This window comes from Felis catus, chromosome A3, assembly GCF_018350175.1.
Source record: "Felis catus isolate Fca126 chromosome A3, F.catus_Fca126_mat1.0, whole genome shotgun sequence".
In the NCBI taxonomy this organism is placed as follows: Eukaryota; Metazoa; Chordata; class Mammalia; order Carnivora; family Felidae; genus Felis; species Felis catus.
The window spans coordinates 87,210,411-87,228,111 of record NC_058370.1 but is presented as its reverse complement, the minus strand read 5'-3'; the positions used below and the strand labels follow the sequence as shown (position 1 = coordinate 87,228,111).

The 17,701-nt window shown below is 42.4% G+C and overlaps 1 long non-coding RNA gene across 1 annotated transcript in view; it reads left to right on the top strand.

Annotated features, from left to right (window-relative positions):
- Positions 1–16,615, top strand: part of LOC109498211 — a 51,268-nt gene extending 34,653 nt beyond the window's left edge. Inside the window, exons 4-5 of the long non-coding RNA XR_006595657.1 lie at positions 15,710–15,862; positions 15,959–16,615. This is a non-coding gene — a long non-coding RNA (uncharacterized LOC109498211). The remainder of the gene's footprint in view (positions 1–15,709; positions 15,863–15,958) is intronic.
- Positions 16,616–17,701: the final 1,086 nt, after the last annotated feature.

The window sequence follows — 17,701 nt, the reverse complement described above, 5'->3', positions numbered from 1 at the left end:
CACACACACACACACACACACACACACACACACACACACACACACACCCTTTTGCATTGATAGAGTTTAGCATCCTCATCGCTCTCAGAATAGAAAGCCTTGTTTTAGCAAAACCTGAGTCGAGCTGCAGAAATGTACCATCCTGAACCAGTGAAGACCCTGTGTTATAGTGGAGAAGTAGAACATGACGTGCCACTGGTCTCAGGCATAGATGGAAAACAGAGCTCCTGAGCATAGAGTTCCCAGCTACTTGGATGTCAGCAAAGTGGTGGGTACAGGGAATGAGCCAAAGGGGTCTCTCAAGCCTCTGGTAAGAGTAGGTTATCAGTGGTGGCCTCGAGATGGTGGTAATGGGCCTCCAAATGAGCTTCCCTTCTCTAATAAGGATTATTAGTTTGGAAAAACTGAAGGGTTGGAAGCAGTCAGCTATATCAAGCAGGGCTTCTGAAAACCATGTCCACTGATCAGTTCATCCCACGCAAACTTCTAGACAAGAGGCTGGAATCCCACAGCATAGTAGCCAATAACCTCATCTTTCCCCTCCCAATCACCCTCAGCTTAAAGATTCACTCATGATTTATTCACTTATTTAGCAAATATTTGCTCAGTGTCTGTTATGCACACTGTGCTAACTCTGGGGACACAGTAGTGAAATTAAAGATCCTCCCCACTGTCTCAGAACTCAGAGACAAGGGAGATGGTTTTCAGACATTACTGAGAAGAGCCATCAACGATATCATCATATATAGACATATAATTTTGGTTTGTTTTTATTTACATAGCTGTGATCATACCATATGTACGAATATATTATTATACTTACTATTATTATATCTTATAATATGCATGTCCTTTGTTATTTTGAATTTTTATGAACATCACTTTTACGACACATAATTTACCACACAGTGGACATTTTATTTGGTCATCCTCTGAGTACAAGACATTCTGTCAATTTCAACTTATAATATTATATGTAATATTTATAAAATATCTTTTGGGGCACCTGGGTGGCTCAGTCAGTTAAGCGACTGATTCCTGATTTCAGCTCAAGTCATTATCTCACCATGGTGAGATCGAGCCCCACGTGGGGCTCTGTGCTGGGTATGGAGCCTGCTCAAGATTCTCTCTGTCCCTCCACCCTTCTCCCCTGTTTGCACTCTCTCTCTCTCTCTGTCTCTCTCTCTCTGATAAATAAATAAATAAATAAACAAACAAACAAATAAATAAATATCTTTGTGCATAAAACTTCACTTAGATTTCCAGATTCGGGTTTGGGGTCAAAGGAGGAGAAAGAAAAAAAGTAACATTTGGGGGAAGCTCATAATAGTCTTTTTTTTAAACATTTTTTAAATTTAAATTCTAGTTAATTAACATACAGGGCAATATTGGTTTCAGAAGTAGAATTCAGTGATTCATCACAATTACATATAACACCCAGTGCTCATCATAACAAGTGCCCTCCTTAATACCTATCACCCATCTAGCCCATCCCCCACCTCCCTCCTATGAAAGTTCACGGTATTCTTAAATCTGCTGACATACTTTAGGACACAGCACAATTCCTCAAATTTTAGAAGACCACACCTTTGTAGGAGGCACATTTCATTCCCCAGCCTGCCCCTGGAGTTTCTGGAGGAATTGCCACACCCACAGACAGTGGAAGGGGCAGATCCGTCCTCTGCCTCAAGCAGACAAGTTGATTGGATCAGGTTTGAACACATGACTCAAAATCAGCCAGTCCATTGGCTGGCTAGAAACCAAACATATTTTTTTCCTCATAAATACTAAACTAGGAGACCCAAACATCATAGAAAATCAATGGTAGGTATTTATGGAAAAAAGACATTAAATTAAAGATGGCCAGTCTAGACCAGATACAAGATATATGAGCAGAAGCACTTGGTCGGAACGAAAAGGGAGAAAAGAGGGAGATGAGCCTAGAAAAGCAGAGAGGATGAAGGAGAGAGAGTGACCTTTGTTTCTGCCAGCATTCCAGTTCTTATCCCAGCCCGGCTCTATTTTCCACCTTATGTTCTGGGAGATACCCCCTGATCTCCCCCTCCACCCCCAAATAAATCCCACTTATCACTTGATCTAGCTTGAGTAGGTTTCTGTTCTTTTCAACCAAAAGATCATTGATTAAACAAACAACGTCAGAATTTCTTGCAGTCGGAGAGTATCAGAACTGGAAAGAGTCATACACAATAAACAAAGCCCTCCTCTACTCAGCAGTAGTCATGAGGACTGTGGGACTGACCCAGTCCCCAGATCCAAGAGCGGTCTGTAAGCCAGTCAGGCGAATCCCACTTATCTTCCCTGCAGTGGTAGATTCTCATATCTCCTAACAGTGATAGGCTCAGAAATGGGCATTTCACTTAAGATGGTCCAATCAGAGCAAATAGTCCTCCTCTATTTGCGTGGGCCTGCTTTAACAACAACAAGAAGAGGGAGGAAGAGTAAGAGAAGAAGAGAACACCCTTCAATATTATGAAAGTAGCACATGTTTCCTGAGGAAAAAATTAAGTTCAGGAAAGGATGAAGAAATAAATAAAAATAGCCTCACTGGTAATCGGGAAAAGGCCAAAGAAAACCAATGAGACATCACTTTTCATTCATCAGACCCGCAATTTTTTCCTTATGATCAAGTGTTAATAAAGTAGTGGAAAGCGGATACTTTAATACTGTAATGGGAATATCAATTATTACAGCCTGAATGGAGGGCAAGTTTCAAGTACCTAATGAAATTTAAGATCTTAGGACCCAGTGTTCTATATATCTGCCTAGAAGAGACTATTGTTCCTGTGCCCAAGGAGTTGTGTTTAAGGATGTTGACTAAAGCATTGTTTGCAATAGTGGAAAATTAGAAAAAAACCTACATATCCATGAAGAAGGGACTAGCTACATCAATATAATAAAGCCATACTATTGACTAGCATGCTGTAATTAAGAGTGAAGCAGATCAATGTGTTATAATAACCAAGACATGTTGAGTGAAAAATACAAGTTGAGGAAAGAAATGTGCAGTCCAATGTCATTCATGTTTTTACATAAGCCACCAAGACAAAACAACCTGATTCTCATCTGTGTGTTCCTATATGTGTATGAATGCACAAAAAAAAAAGCCCTAAAAGGAGCATTGGCCAAAGGGGACTTTGTTACTCTTACCATAAAGTAGTAATTTTGTTCAAGAATGCAATAACATGTTAACTGTGTGATTTTACATGAATAAAATTAAGGTTTTAAAAATCTGTGTGCATATACATATACACAAAAGAAAACCTGGAAAATACACAATGAACAAAGAAGCAAATAAAATAATCTCTAATCCCACTTTAACTGCTAACCATCTTTTGGAAAGCGTCAGGGATTTGCTCAGTCCACTCAAAGCATGCCCAGCAGGCCATCAGCTGCCCTTCTGCCCACAAGGGAGCCTGGCACCATTCAATCCAGACTTCCTAATCCAAATAGCACCCTAGACTCTGCAAAGGTCATGGTGCCCACCCACCATTTGTAATTCAAATACACAGCACAAAATAAAATTCTGAATTTTCTCATGACTACTTCAGTGCTTTTTTTTTTAAGCAGTGAATATCAAAATGTCTCCAAACCAATGCTCTCCCCTCCCTTTCTTTGTTTGGGTATGTGTTTTGTGTCCCTGCTTCTTGGTGCCCTGAACCCACTCACAGTGGGCCTGTTGACTAATCCCACACTGCTCCTCTCCCCACCCCCAAGAAGGCTGTGTTTGCAAAGACACACCCAGGTTGCCTACCCCCACCCCACCCCACATCTATCCCTCCTGTTTCAGTCTTGCCATTGTGTCCCAGGCAAGTTGCAGAACAATGAATTCTTAGCAGATGATGATGTTGCCCTGTCTCCACGTTCTGAGCCAACCCCAGTTATGCCTGGCATCTGGGAGTCAGCATTTTGTAGGCTTCTGTGACATTTGAGAGTTCACATCCCACTTCTTCCAGCATTTGGAGAAGAGAAGGAAGGACAGAGGGCTGCTCTTGTCACCACCAATGAGCTCATCCTTCTCGGAGAAGCAATTAGAAAGCTGAATTTCACCCTATGAATCAGGAAGCTTGAACTCAGGAAAAAGCACACATTCCCCAGCTGCCTGACCCACCCGGCTGACCTTTCTATAAAAAGGAGAACTAGACTGAGGCCTCCTCCCTAGAATGAGATAAGTGACTAAACAAGGAAAGACAGTTTTGACAGAAACAAACCCTTCATGCCATCCACCTGAATCCTTTGATTTCTGTGTTCCTTCCAACCTCATTCTTTGGGTTGTGGCTCAAGTCACATATCTCTAGGAATGTTCCAAACTTCAATGCTGGGGGCAATCTAACACGCAGGGTTTCAGTTTCTCAACCTGCAAACTCTGTGATCCTAGGGCAAAATGTCCCTAAGCATTACCATCTCAAAAGCATGGCTATACAACTACTGCTAGATAAATGGCCCAAGGGGTCTGACTTGACCCCTCATCCATATTCACTCCAGACTGAAGCCATTGAGTTGCCATCCATAGTCTTACAGGATAGTGGCCTGGTTGTCCTACCACAGGCTCCTCAGAACGGAGAAGTCTCCATGTTGTTAGCCATCTGGTCTTTCAAACTCAGCTAACCATGACAAGCCTTCAGGGCAACTATCCTCCCATCCTTTAACAGGGCGAGACTGCTCCTGTTCTCTTACTAAATTATTGCTTTACATTTACTCAAGCATATCTCTGACTTTGCTTTTACTTTCCTCGGTGGGAATTTTGAAGATTTTGGCACCAGGTTTACAGGTTCTTCTCTCCCGGTTGGCCAGCAGCCATGGCCCTCCCCCTCTCTGCAAGGTGTCTGATTCATCCTTTGAGGCCTCATGAGACAGTTGTGAAGATTTTGCACTGATTCAGGTTCTGAGTTTGATTCAGTCTTCGAGTTTGCACCCCTGAGTGCAATAGCCTCTTTGCAGCTTTATAATAAATGGTCTGTGTTATTGTAAAGCACGGCATTGGCACACATTAATTCTAAATGATCCTCTGGCTCTTCTGTGGACTGGTGGTTGTTGTTCCAGATCTCCTCTTTTATGGTACTAAAATCACTAATGTTTGATAATATTAGAATATTCAAAAACCACAAGGAAAGAAAAGAAAGTTCTTGGGTTCTTGCTCTGTAATTGACTCTATTGATTTAAAGCTTGTGGAATGAAAGGCAACACTATGAAGACAATAAAAAGGTCAGTGGTTGCCAGGGATGAAGGAGGGGGGAAGAGATGAATAAGCAACACACAGAGAATTTTAAGGGCATTGAAAATACTCTGGATGATAATATAATGATAGGTATATATCATTATACATGTGTCCAAACCCATAGAATGTACAACACCATGAGTGAACCTTAATTCACTTGGGTGATTATGATGTGTCAAGGTAGACTTACCCTTGGTAAAAAATGTACTACTCAGATTAGTGATGTTGATAACGGGCAAGACTATCCCTGAGTAAAGACAGGAACATATGGGAAATCTCTACATTCCTCTCAATCCTATTGTAAACTTAAAAACCACTCTAGAAATACTTGGGTGGCTCAGTCGGTTAAGCCACCAACTTCAGCTCCGATCATGATCTCACAGCTTGTGAGTTTGAGCCCCACATCGGTCTCTGTGCTGATAGCTCAGAGCCTGGAACCTGCTTCGGATTCTGTGTCTCCTTCTCTCTCTGCCGCTCCCCCATTCACACTCTGTCTCTCTCTCAAAAATAAATAAACATCAAAAAAAATTTTTTTAACTCTAAAAAAATTAAGGCTTAAAAAGAAAAAAGAAAAAAAAAAAACTCTGGAAGAGATGTCTGCTGTCCATCTTGGCCTAGCTAAAGAGCTTCCAGGAGGCTGCTCAGAGGTATAAATTCCAAACTTCTAGGAACCTGACCTCAGAGGCATTCTCCTTCATTCTCCATAAGGCCTTCATTTTGCTTCTTTTAATCTCCCTTTACTCTTCTTTGATTACCTCCACCCCTTTTTCTTCACTGGGACCCACTTTTCTCCTTTCTTTCTCTTTTCATTTTTCTGCCCTTATTTGTCATGAACATTTTTGTCCTCAAAGAGGCTTAAATTATGTCCCAGCCTATATACTAGATTAGGATGGACCCTAAATCCAATGACTAATGTCCTTATGAGAAGAGGAGAGAACACACAGAGACACAGAAGAGAAGGGCATGTGAAGATGGAGGCACACCCAATGAAGACTGGAGTGATGCAGCCATGAGCCAAGGATACCAAGGATGGTCAGCAGCTACCAGAAGTAGGAGAGAGATATAGAACAGATTTTTCCTCAGGGTTTCCAGAAGGAACCAACCCTGTCATCACCTTGATTTCTGACTTCTGGCTTCTCTAGAAAAGAATAAATTTCTGGGGCACCTGGGTGGTTCAGTTGGTTGAGTGCCCAACTCTTGATTTCAGCTCAAGTCATGATCGCACAGTGGTGAGATAAAGCCCTGTGTGGGGGTCAGGCACTGGGTGAGGAACCTGCTTAAGATTCTCCCTCTCTCTCTGCCGCTCCTCAACTCGTGTGCATGCACACATGCACGCTCACTCTCTCTCAAAAAAAAAAGAAAAAGAAAAAGAGAAGGAATAAATTTCCATTGTTTTAAGCCAAAAAAAAATCAAATAAAGTCAACAGTGATTGATTAGGGTAATGGTTGCTCAACTTCGTGAATATACTAAAAAACATTGAAATGTATACTTCAAATGGATGAGTTATATAGTATGTGAACTATATCTCAATAAAGCTGCTATTGTTTTAGCTACTATTTTTTTTAGTTTATTTATTTATTTTGAGAGAGACAGAAACAGTGCAAGTGGGGGAGGGGGGGAGAGAGAGAGAGAGACAAAGAATCCCAAGCAGACTCCTCATTATCAGCATGGAGCCTGACATGAGGCTCAAACTCACAAAATCATGAGATCATGACCTAAGCCTAAACCAAGAGATGCTTAATGGATTGAGACATCCTGGTGCCCCATAGCTATTTTTTTAATGTGTCCTGACCCACCAGTAGCCTCCTTTTCTCCCACTTTCAGGACCAGTTTCAGAGGCTTCTGTATACATTCCTCATAGAGGTGTTTGCTCCACTCATGCTACTTGGGCTTCTACATCAATCCCAGCCCTAGGGCCTTCCCGCCACATCCACTACCCCACCTTCCCCAGCCAGGCAGAAAGAGAGAGAGAGAGAAGCAGAGACAGAGGAGGAGGAAGAGGAGGAGGAGGAAGAGGAGGAGGAGGCAGTGGATGGAGAAGAAACAGTTCAAAGAGAAAATACAGAAAATAATATAGCACATACCTACTGAGGAACATTTAGGTTGTTCCCACTTTTCCCCTCTACAAAGAAACACAATGGCCACTCTTGTGCACTAATGTGAGAGTGTCTCTAGGGCATAGACTAGAGTGAAAATGTTGGGTTATAAGGTATACATTCAACTCCCCTAGACACTGATTAAGTTATTCTTCAAAACAGTTGAAATAACTTACATTCCTACCAGCAATATGTAAGAATTCCCATTTACCCATATCCTCACCAGCCCTTAGTAGATCAGACTTTTTTTTTCTCAGCATGACGATTATAAAATATTATTTTAGGGGGCCTGGCTGCCTCAGGTAGAGAATGTGACTCTTGAGCTCAGGTTTGTGAGTTCAAGCTCCATGTTGGGCATGGAGCCTACTTAAAAAAAAATTTTTTTTTAGGGGCAGCTCAGTAGGTTAAGCATCCAACTTTGGCCCAGGTCGTGATCTCATGGTCCATGGGTTCAAGACCCACATCAGGCTCTGTGCTGATAGCTCAGAGCCTGGAGCCTGCTTCAGATTCTGTATCTCCCTCTCTCTCAGCCTCTCCCCTGCTTCCCCACTTGTTCTCTCTCTCTTTCTCTCTCTCTCAAAAATAAATAAATGTTTAAAAAAATTTTCAAGGGTATAAAAATTTTTTTAATAAAATAAAATGTTATCTTATTCTAGTGGCTATTTCTATGATTACCGGTGGAGTTAAGCATCTGTCAAAAAGATTATGGATATTCAGGTTCTTTCTGAACCTGAATCACCCATTTATATCCACTGCCAATTTTCTGCTGCATTATCTGTCTTTTACTTACTCATTTACAAATCTCTATATATCCTGGGTACTTATTATGTGTCATTATATGCATTGCTGACATCTTCACTCAGTCTATAGCTTGTCTTTTAACTTTGGTTATGTTTCAGTATTTGCCAGGTTTTAATTTTAATATTATCAAATTGGTTCATGGGAATTTTGGCATTTATTTGAGAAATCTATCTCTATTCTACAAAAGTATTCTTCTGTGTTTCTTTTTAAAGTTTTACACATTTCGTTTACATTGGTCTTTATATGGGATTTACCTTATATGTGCTATGAGGAAGGGATTTAATTTTATTTTTCTCAATGGAGAACCATTATAGAGAGAATCTGAGCATATTTATTGAATAGTCCATTATTCCCTATAATTCATAATACTTCACCATTAAATTCAAGTTCCCATATATAGATGGAGACCTCAGAAACTCATCCTTCTCCAAAACTTGCAATTTTAATTTCTATAGATTTATGATAAGTCTTAGTAACTTAGAGCCAATATTCCCACCATATTTTTCTTCAGAATTCTTAGTTTGTCTTGATTCTTTAACTCTTTAATATTAATTTTGTTGAATTTCATGAAAATCCTACTCAAAGATCAACTTGAATTACATTAAATTTGTAATTTATTATTTGGAAGAAAATTCTTCTCATTCATGAATGTAGTGTATCTCTCTGTGTTGGTCTAGTTTCTCTCAAAAAACAGAAAAACAGGGTGTGTGTGTGTGTGTGTGTGTGTGTGTGTGTGTGTGTGTGTGTACAGAGATTACTTTTAAGGAATTAGCTCATACAATTGTAGGGTCTGGCAAGCCCAAAATCTGCAGGGCAGGCCAGCTGGAAATGCCAGCAGGAGTTGATGTCTTAAGTCCTAAGGCAGCCTGACGACAGAATTCCTTCCTCCACTGGGACCTCAATATGTCCTCTTTTTTTGTTTTTTTGTTTTTTTGTTTTTTATTTGAGAGAGAGAGAGAGAGAGCATGAGAGAACAGGGGAGAGGGGCAGAGGAGAGAGAGAGAGAGAAAGAATCTTAAGCAGGCTCCATGCTCAGCATGGAGCCCAACGCAGAGCTTGATCCCATGGCCCTGGGATCATAACCTGAGCCAAAATCAAGTCAGATGCTCAACTGACTGAGCCACCCAGGTGCCCCTCTTTTTTTTTTTTCCCAAGTAAGCTCTACTCCCAATATAGTGCTTGAACTCATGATCCTGAAATCAAGAGTCGCATGCTTTACCAACTGAACCAGCCAGGCACCCCCTCAGTCCCTTCTCTTAAGGTCTTCAACAGATTAGGTGAGGCCCACCCATATTATGGAAAGTAATGTGCTTTACTCAAAGTCTACTGACTTAAATGTTAATCTCATCTAAAAAACCCCTTCACAGTAACATCTAGACTGCTGTTTGACCAGTTAGGTACCATAGTCTAACTAAATTGACACAGAAAATTAACCTTTATACTTTCTGTATTTTTAGGTCTTCTTTTATGCTCTCCATAAAGGTTTTGCATATCTGTTTGTTAGATCTATTCCTGGACTTAAAGTTTCTGTTACTGTTGGAAATAGCATAAATATTTTTGAACATTGAATTGAAGCATAGCGTTCATATGATAAAGAGCACAAACCATAAATGTACAACTTGTTGAATTTTCACAAACTTAATACATATATAAAACTAGCAAACAGAAAACACAGAACTTTATCAGCATCCTAGAAGCCTACTCTCTCCCAGGAGCTATCCACCCCCTTCCCAAGAGGGACCACTGTTCTGACTTCTTTCTTTTTATTCAAGTATAATTAACATAGTATTCGTTTCAGATGTACTATATGATTCAACATTTCTACACATTAGTGAGTGCTCATCACAACAAATGTACTTTAATCCCCATCACCTATTTCACTCATCCCCCTACCCTCCTCCCCTCTGGCAACCACCAGTTTGTCTCTATATTTAAGAGCCTGTTTTCTTGTTTGTCCCTTTTTCATTTTCTTCTTCTTCTTCTTTTTAATGTAGTAAGCTCTATGCCCACCATGGGGCTTGAACTCATCACCCTGAGATCAAGAGTTGCATGCTCTACCAATTGAACAAGCCAGGTGCCCCTGTTTTTTTTTTTAATGTTTATTTATTTTTGAGAGAGAGAGAGAGAGAGAGAGTGCAAGCAGGAGAGGGGCAGAGAGAGAGGGAGACACAGAATCTGAAGCAGGCTCCAAGCTCTGAGCTGTCAGCACAGAACCCAACATGGTACTCAAACTCACAAACCATGAGATCATGAGCTGAGCTGAAGTCAGATGCTTAACCAACTGAGCCACCCAGAGGCTCCCCTGTTTTGTTTTTTAAATTCCACACATGAGTAAAATCATATGGTATTTGTCTTTCTTTGACTTATTTCACTTAACATTATACCTTCTAGATCTTTCCATGTTGTTGCAAATGGCAAAATTTATTTTCCGATGGCCGAGTTTTATATATATAAATATCACATCTTCTTTATCCATTCATCTATCAAGAGTCCACTGTCCTGACTTCTTTTTTTTATTATTTTTTTTTAATGTTCACTTATATATTTTGGGGAGACAGAGAGAGAGCACAAGTGGGGGGAGGGGCAGAGAGAGAGCGGGACACTGAATCTGAAGCAGACTCCAGGCTCTGAGCTGTCAGCACAGAACCCGACACAGGGCTCGAACCCATGAACTGTGAGATCATGACCTCAGCCGGAGTTGGACACTTAAACCAACCGAGCCACCCAGGCACCCCCCACTCTCCTGACTTCTAACACCATAATTAGTTTTACCTGGGTTGGGGCTTTGTCTGAATCATATAAAGTATGCTATTTTTAATAACTGATATCTTTATCTTAACATTATATCCTATTGTGATTCTTGTTATAAAGGGGTTTGGACCCTCAGAACAGACTGGAACACCTATTCATCACCTTTTGATTCCAGAACATATGCCTGGGCTTTTTGAGGAAGACCCTCCAATGACAGGATTTTAGGACTTTTGGGTGGGAGGAATACAGGGCAACGTGAGTAATAAGGGGGAGCGCTGCATAATTGCTTACAAAAACCTCATTCTCCCACTCTCATGTTTCTAGGGCCCCCAGGAAAGGTCAGGGAAGGAATTCTTGGAGAACTCAGCAACATCTGAGGGACCCTCTAGGACTCCTAAAGCTGAGCAAGACATTTATAAAACTAGGACTAAGGCACAAAGGACTCAAAGGAAGAGTCTGAACTTAAAAGTGGGGGCATACCCAGCAGTATAATTGAGGAGAGTGTAATAAAGAGATGAGTTCCAATGATGTGAACAGAGGTAGGAGTACTGACAACACTGACTCCATCTTTGAGCTTCCACTGTTCATGTCCGCATAATGACCTCCCTCAGGGCGCTGTGTTCTAGGTCCCCTGGAGGTTAAGTATGCCCTGCCCAGAACGTGAATGTCTTGTTTCGATCTTCCCTAAAGTGACGCACAGAAGGCTTCACTTTAGATAACCAGTAGAGATGGGGCGTCTGGGTTGCTCAGTCAGTTAAGCATCTGACACTTGGTTTTGGCTCAGGTCACAATCTCACAGTGAGTTCGAGCCCCACATTGGGCTCTGTGCTGACAGCACAGAGCATGCTTGGGATTCTCTCTCTCTCTCTCTCTCTCTCTCTCTACCTCTCTCTCTATCTCTCTCTCTCTCTCTGCCCCTCCCCTGCTCACTCTCTCTCAAAAATAAATAGACATTAAGAAAAATACTTTGCATAGCCAGTAGAGATGACTGGTACACAGAAGGTCCCATTTTAGATAACTACCCTGTGACCTCACTACCATGCCCCTTGCTCTATAAAAGCTGAGGATTAAGATCTGGACTTGGTGGAGAATAGCCGTGTACCATCTGGATTGCCCATCCAATTCCCCTGTCAATAAGCTACCCTGAATAAAATTCTGTAAATCGTATAGGGGGGCTTGCTTGTTTTGCTTTTCAGTCTTAAAGTGCCTTCTCAGTCTGGATGATACTTGATACGGACCTTCCTGCACCTTCGGACAAGATTAAAGGAAAGCAACAATCTTGTGCTTCACCCTGTAACTAGCAATTATGGGGAGCTGTTGTTGTCTCTAGACCTAGAGGAGAACAGGAGGGATGGTTGCTAGAATCAGAGAGATCCACAGCTATGGGAGAGAACTATCCAATGGGATCCCCAGCCTTCAGTAGAGAGAAGCAGCCATTGCCAACCCATGGCCCAGCCAGTCCCATTAAGCATTTAGCACCCTGCTCCTTTTTTTTTTCTTTTTTTTTTTTATTTGGGGCACAGCACAAGTGGGGGAGGGGCATAAAGAGGGGGTCATAGGATCTGAAGCACACTCCGTGCTATCTCACAAACCTCGAGATCATGACCTGGCCAAAGTCAGACACTCAACTGACTGAGCCACCCAGGTGCCCCTAACACCCTGCTTCTTAAAGCAGAGGCCCATTGATTGCAATAAACAAAGTTTTTAAAAATCGCTAAGGGCCCTCTACGTCTTTTTTTTTTAAGTTTATTTATTTATTTTTGAGAGAGACAGATTGACCATGAGCAGGGAAGGGGCAGAGAGAAAGGGAGAGAGAGAGAATCCCAAGCAGGCTCTGCACTATTAGCATGGAGCCCAACTCAGGGCTCAAACCCATGAAACTGTGGGATCGTGACCTGAGCTAAAACCAAGAGTCAGATGCTTAACTCACTGAGCTACCCAGGTGCCCCAAGGGCCCTCTACTTCTTGACCCCATCCCTTGGTCCTAAGATTGGTTGAGTTCTTCTTACAGCCAAGGCAATCTGCAGGCTTATGTTCATTGGCCCACAGAGCTGTTTCAGTCATTTGTCCTGAGCAAGGCAAGGAAGAGCTAGGTTGGGTCTGACCTTGGTGTTCCCGGATCAGCTGAAAGAGGCCATCAAAATCTCCCCACCTGTCCTAACTCAAGCAGTTCTTGACTGATGAGCAATGCAAGTAAGGTGAGCACAGAGGGGTACATACGGTGATCAGGGTAAACGCAGGAGCAACAAGGAAACACAGAACCAAACCATCTGGACGGCCATCCAGCCTCTAGGCAGTGCAGGTGACACACTGGTGGGAAGTGTTAAGGAAGCCCTCCCTTTGGATATGACATACTGTGGGCTGCCTCGCCTGGGTCTCCTCCTGGGCCTGCCTTTCAGCTGGGCGCTAAGACCCCTCCTGGACACTGGCAGTCCCCTTTTCACCCAGAAGCAAGCCCTCTCCTTACAGCTGCAGCCACATTGGCCTCTGGTTCTCCTCCCAGCTCTCCCGAATTGAAGTGATGGAGTAAGACACCATCTCCCTGACTCCCTTTTTGTATCACTCCCCAGAGATGAAATGCCCAGGAATCTTGATTTTAAGAATTTAACTACTAATCATTATAGGATAAGAGGGAATACAAAAAATGAATAAAATGGGTATATGTTAAAAATATTCCAGAGTTAAACCACGTTCTTAAAGTCCTGGGGTTGAGACAGGAATTCTGACGATCTCTGAGATGGAAATAATAATAACAATATAGCAGATATGGGTGTTTAGGATCAGCAGGTACTTTGCATTCCATAAGTGCACAGAGTCAGTAGAATTAATCCTTTTTGGCAGATGAGAAAACAGAGGTTCAGTGTTATGTTCCTTGTTTAAGAGTACAAAGCTAGTTGGGGCACCTGGCTGGCTCAGACAGAGGAACATGCAACTCTTGATCTCGGGGTTGTAAGTTTGAGCCCCACATGGGATATAGAGATTACTTGAATAGATAAAACTTTAAAGGAAAGGGCGTACAAAGCTAGTAAGAACCGAGCACAAGGGCCACACTGTTTGCACTGCACTGCCCTGCCTTGGTGGACTTCATCTTCCACATTTACACATTTACTCCTGAAAAGGCAGATTTCACTATTTGCTCCTCTTCCCTTTAACTAGACCCAGAGCAAATGTCATCAGAACCCTTTCCTTCACACTGGTTCCTCTTCCTGGACTCAAAACAGAAACATGGTTGCTCTGTCTTGTCTCAAATAGGCAATTTGCCTTGCCAAGGGTCCCTGAGCTAAGTGATACCCCTTCTGTGAGCTCCTGGATGGACCCGGAATAAGCACATCCCTCTTTTCCTCACAGCCATAGTCCTTCCATGTATAGGTGAAGCAAGGAGCTCACCAAAGAAGAGGATAAAGCCTGCAAAAGGAATGATTTCTATTTCACATATTATTGGAAGGATAGAGTAATTTCTGTGAAAACTCTTAACGCAGAATAGGTCCTAATTATGTGTGAGTTGAAACCAAACAGGCTTTTTGCTCATCTCTGGCTGAAAACTCCCCCAAGCCACCATCTACCCCTTCCTCACTGCTCACTCTGGAAACAGAGGCTGTTTGAACCAGCTCAGCTAACCACCCCTTATCCCTCAACCTTGACCTCTTTCCTGTTTTATCAGTTTCTCCTTGTCTCTCTTGCTCTTTCTCTCAGAAGCAAGGGCCACCTTACTCTTCCAAGGCTAACCCTCCATCTGGACCTTGACCCCATCCCGTCTGGGCCAGATGTATCAATTACTCCTTTTTAGGCTGATTTCTCCTCACCTGTTTCCTTTCCCCACCTATGTACAAACTTAGTCTTGCCCAAGATTAGAAAGAAAGGAAGAAAGGAAGAAAGGAAGAAAGGAAGAAAGAAAGAAAGAAAAAGAGAGGAGAGAAGGACAGAAAGGGAGGAAGGAAGGAAGGAAGGAAGGAAGGAAGGAAGGAAGGAAGGAAGGAAGGAAGGAAGGAAGGAAGAACATCTTGACTCTGTCTCCCTCTCAAGTTTCTCCCCTTTACTCCTCCCTCCCATTACCACTGAATTCCTTATAATATTCCTGCTCACTCCATTTCCTGCCAAGGTCATCAGAAAAGTCACCGACAATTGCCATGTTGCCAAATCTGATGGCCTTTTGATTTTGCTGCCACACTAGACCCATAGTGCCACTCCTTCTTCCTGGCAAGTCTGTTCCAGCCCCTGTCACCATTCATTCCATTCTCCTCCTGCCCCTCTGACCGTCTCTCATCTCCTGAGTCTCCTTTGCTGCTTCCTCTTCTCTTTAAATGCTAAATTTGCTTAGTTTCCTCTCCTTGGGCCCTTTCTCTTCTCACTTTATACGCTGTCCTGGGACAAGCTTACAATATTCTTCATTATTCCTCCAAATCATCATGTCTAGTCCCTGAGTACTAGAGGCATGGAGCCAGCCATGCTTTATTGAGAATAGTGGGTTCCATGAGGGTTCTAGGGGTGGCACTATCATACCCATAGCTTGGGCTTATGCCTCGTGACGTGCAAGCACTTTATACTTAGCCGGCAAAGCAGACCATGCGCAAGGCCTTCTACTAGGCACTGGGGTAAATGCGCACAGACCTGAAACCTTGCACGCAGGTCACCAGCTCTCCTCCTCCTTCTTTGCTGGGTTCCTTTACCCTGGGGTATCCACAAGGCCATACACACCCATCCTGGCCATCACATGTTCTATGCAACAGAAAGAATGATCAGTTCAAAAAGGATAAGCTGCTCCACTTTTGCCAACAACTCAAATTCCTTTTTCTCTTTTCCCAACATCCCACCCATCCTCCAAAGTGAAACAGATCGAACGTCACATGACAACAGTGCCCTCTAGAGGAATGCTTTTCAAATTGCAGTGGTGCCCTCTTTGTGGTATTGGCAGCACCAGTACCTTCCATCACACTGGCTCTTCTTCCAACGTGACTTCGTCACTGCACCCATCAACAGGTGGAGTTCATGTTCTTTCATCAGCAGTTGGGGTGGGCTTGTGATTATGGAGGAAGTGACGTTATGTGACTAAGCTATCTTCTCCCTGGCTCTCAGCCTTGGAGCCCTGAGCTACCTGTAATGTAATCAGTTCAACTGCCCTGAAGCTGCCACGCTGGGAAGAAGCCCACACTAGACCATGGGGAGACTACATGAGAAAGAGTCCAGCCCTACCCTCTCCCCGTCCAGTCACTAACGGACTACAACCACTTAGAGACCTAAGTCAGAACAGCCCTGCCAAGCCCTTCTCAAACTCCTGTACCACAGAAAACATGAGAGGTAATAAAACCATTGGTGCTGTTTTAAAACACTAACTTTTGGGGTAACTTGTTATGCAGCAATAGATCTAGAATAGTGGGTCATGAATTCAATTTGGTGTGTCATGACTGGTATGTCTAAAAACTAAGTAGAAGAGAACAGAACAGAACAGAAAATATAATAATAAAGGTCTAAGTATTGAGAAATTTTTTTCAATAACTGTGTGTGTTTGTATATGTTATACTGGATCAAGAAATAAAATGTATTTGTTCCCATGAGTCATATAAAATGCTTCAAGTCTTGAAAATCCAGACTATTAGTGCAATCCCAGAGGTTACAAAGACCAAAGCCCACTGAAGCTGATGTGATTGCAAGTGAGTCAAGAGCATGAGAGGGGCGCCTGGGTGGCGCAGTCGGTTAAGCGTCCGACTTCAGCTCAGGTCACGATCTCGCGGTCTGTGAGTTCGAGCCCCGCATCGGGCTCTGGGCTGATGGCTCAGAGCCTGGAGCCTGTTTCCGATTCTGTGTCTCCCTCTCTCTGCCCCTCCCCCGTTCATGCTCTGTCTCTCTCTGTCTCAAAAATAAATAAAAAAAAAAAAAACGTTAAAAAAAAAAAAGAGCATGAGAGTTCTACGATCTTATGAGCACGTTACAGGTGGGCCCATTTAGCTTTACCACCCAGACTGGAAAGAGGTGATTCCCAAGAAAAGGGTGTTTTAGGTGGTTCTCACATGTTTTTTCTAGAATACTTAGTACCTTGATTCTCTCAGTGAATATTCTATTACATCAATAGGATATCTGAAACAGTATGATGACAGTTTCTCCACGAAACTCCTGTATCAGATTCACTTGAGGGCTTGTAAAAATTCAGGTCCCTAGGCCTCTGTTGCAACAGACAGGATCAGAGGCTTGAGGCCCAAGACTGCACCTCAACCCAGCTCCGCAGAGAATCATCTGCATACTAAAGTTTGAGATGTACTAAGTCACAGGGAGGATTGTCAGCCATGTATTTGAAATTCAAACTCCCTAGCAAATGAATTCCCGTATCACGCAAAGTCCTTTAAGCTAGTCAGAGTACTGAGAGGTCTCACCGTACCATGGAAGTAACTGGAAATGGCCCTGATTGTCAAGAAACCTCATCTAAAATTCCTTTCAAGGGAGGACCAAGCCTGGAACATCTTCATCTTTTAAAGAAGAGATTGTATGGGGAAGGGAGGGCGGGAGGAAGTGGAATAAAATACTATTTTTACTGCCCCTAAAAATTCTAAAAAGAGTGTCTCTGTGTGTCTGTCTAGGTGTGTTCTGTAACATATATTACAATATATATACAACATATATTACAACATAATATACAAAACATATTACAATATATATTACATATATTGCTATTACATATGTTGTGTATATTACAAAACACACTCAAACACACCCAGATATATTATAATAAATACTCTTTTCTGTACATTATGATGTTTTGACATCTTTAAAAAATCTTCCCTGCTGAGGAGAGACTGCCTTTCCCTGTGGCCCAGCCAGGAGCAT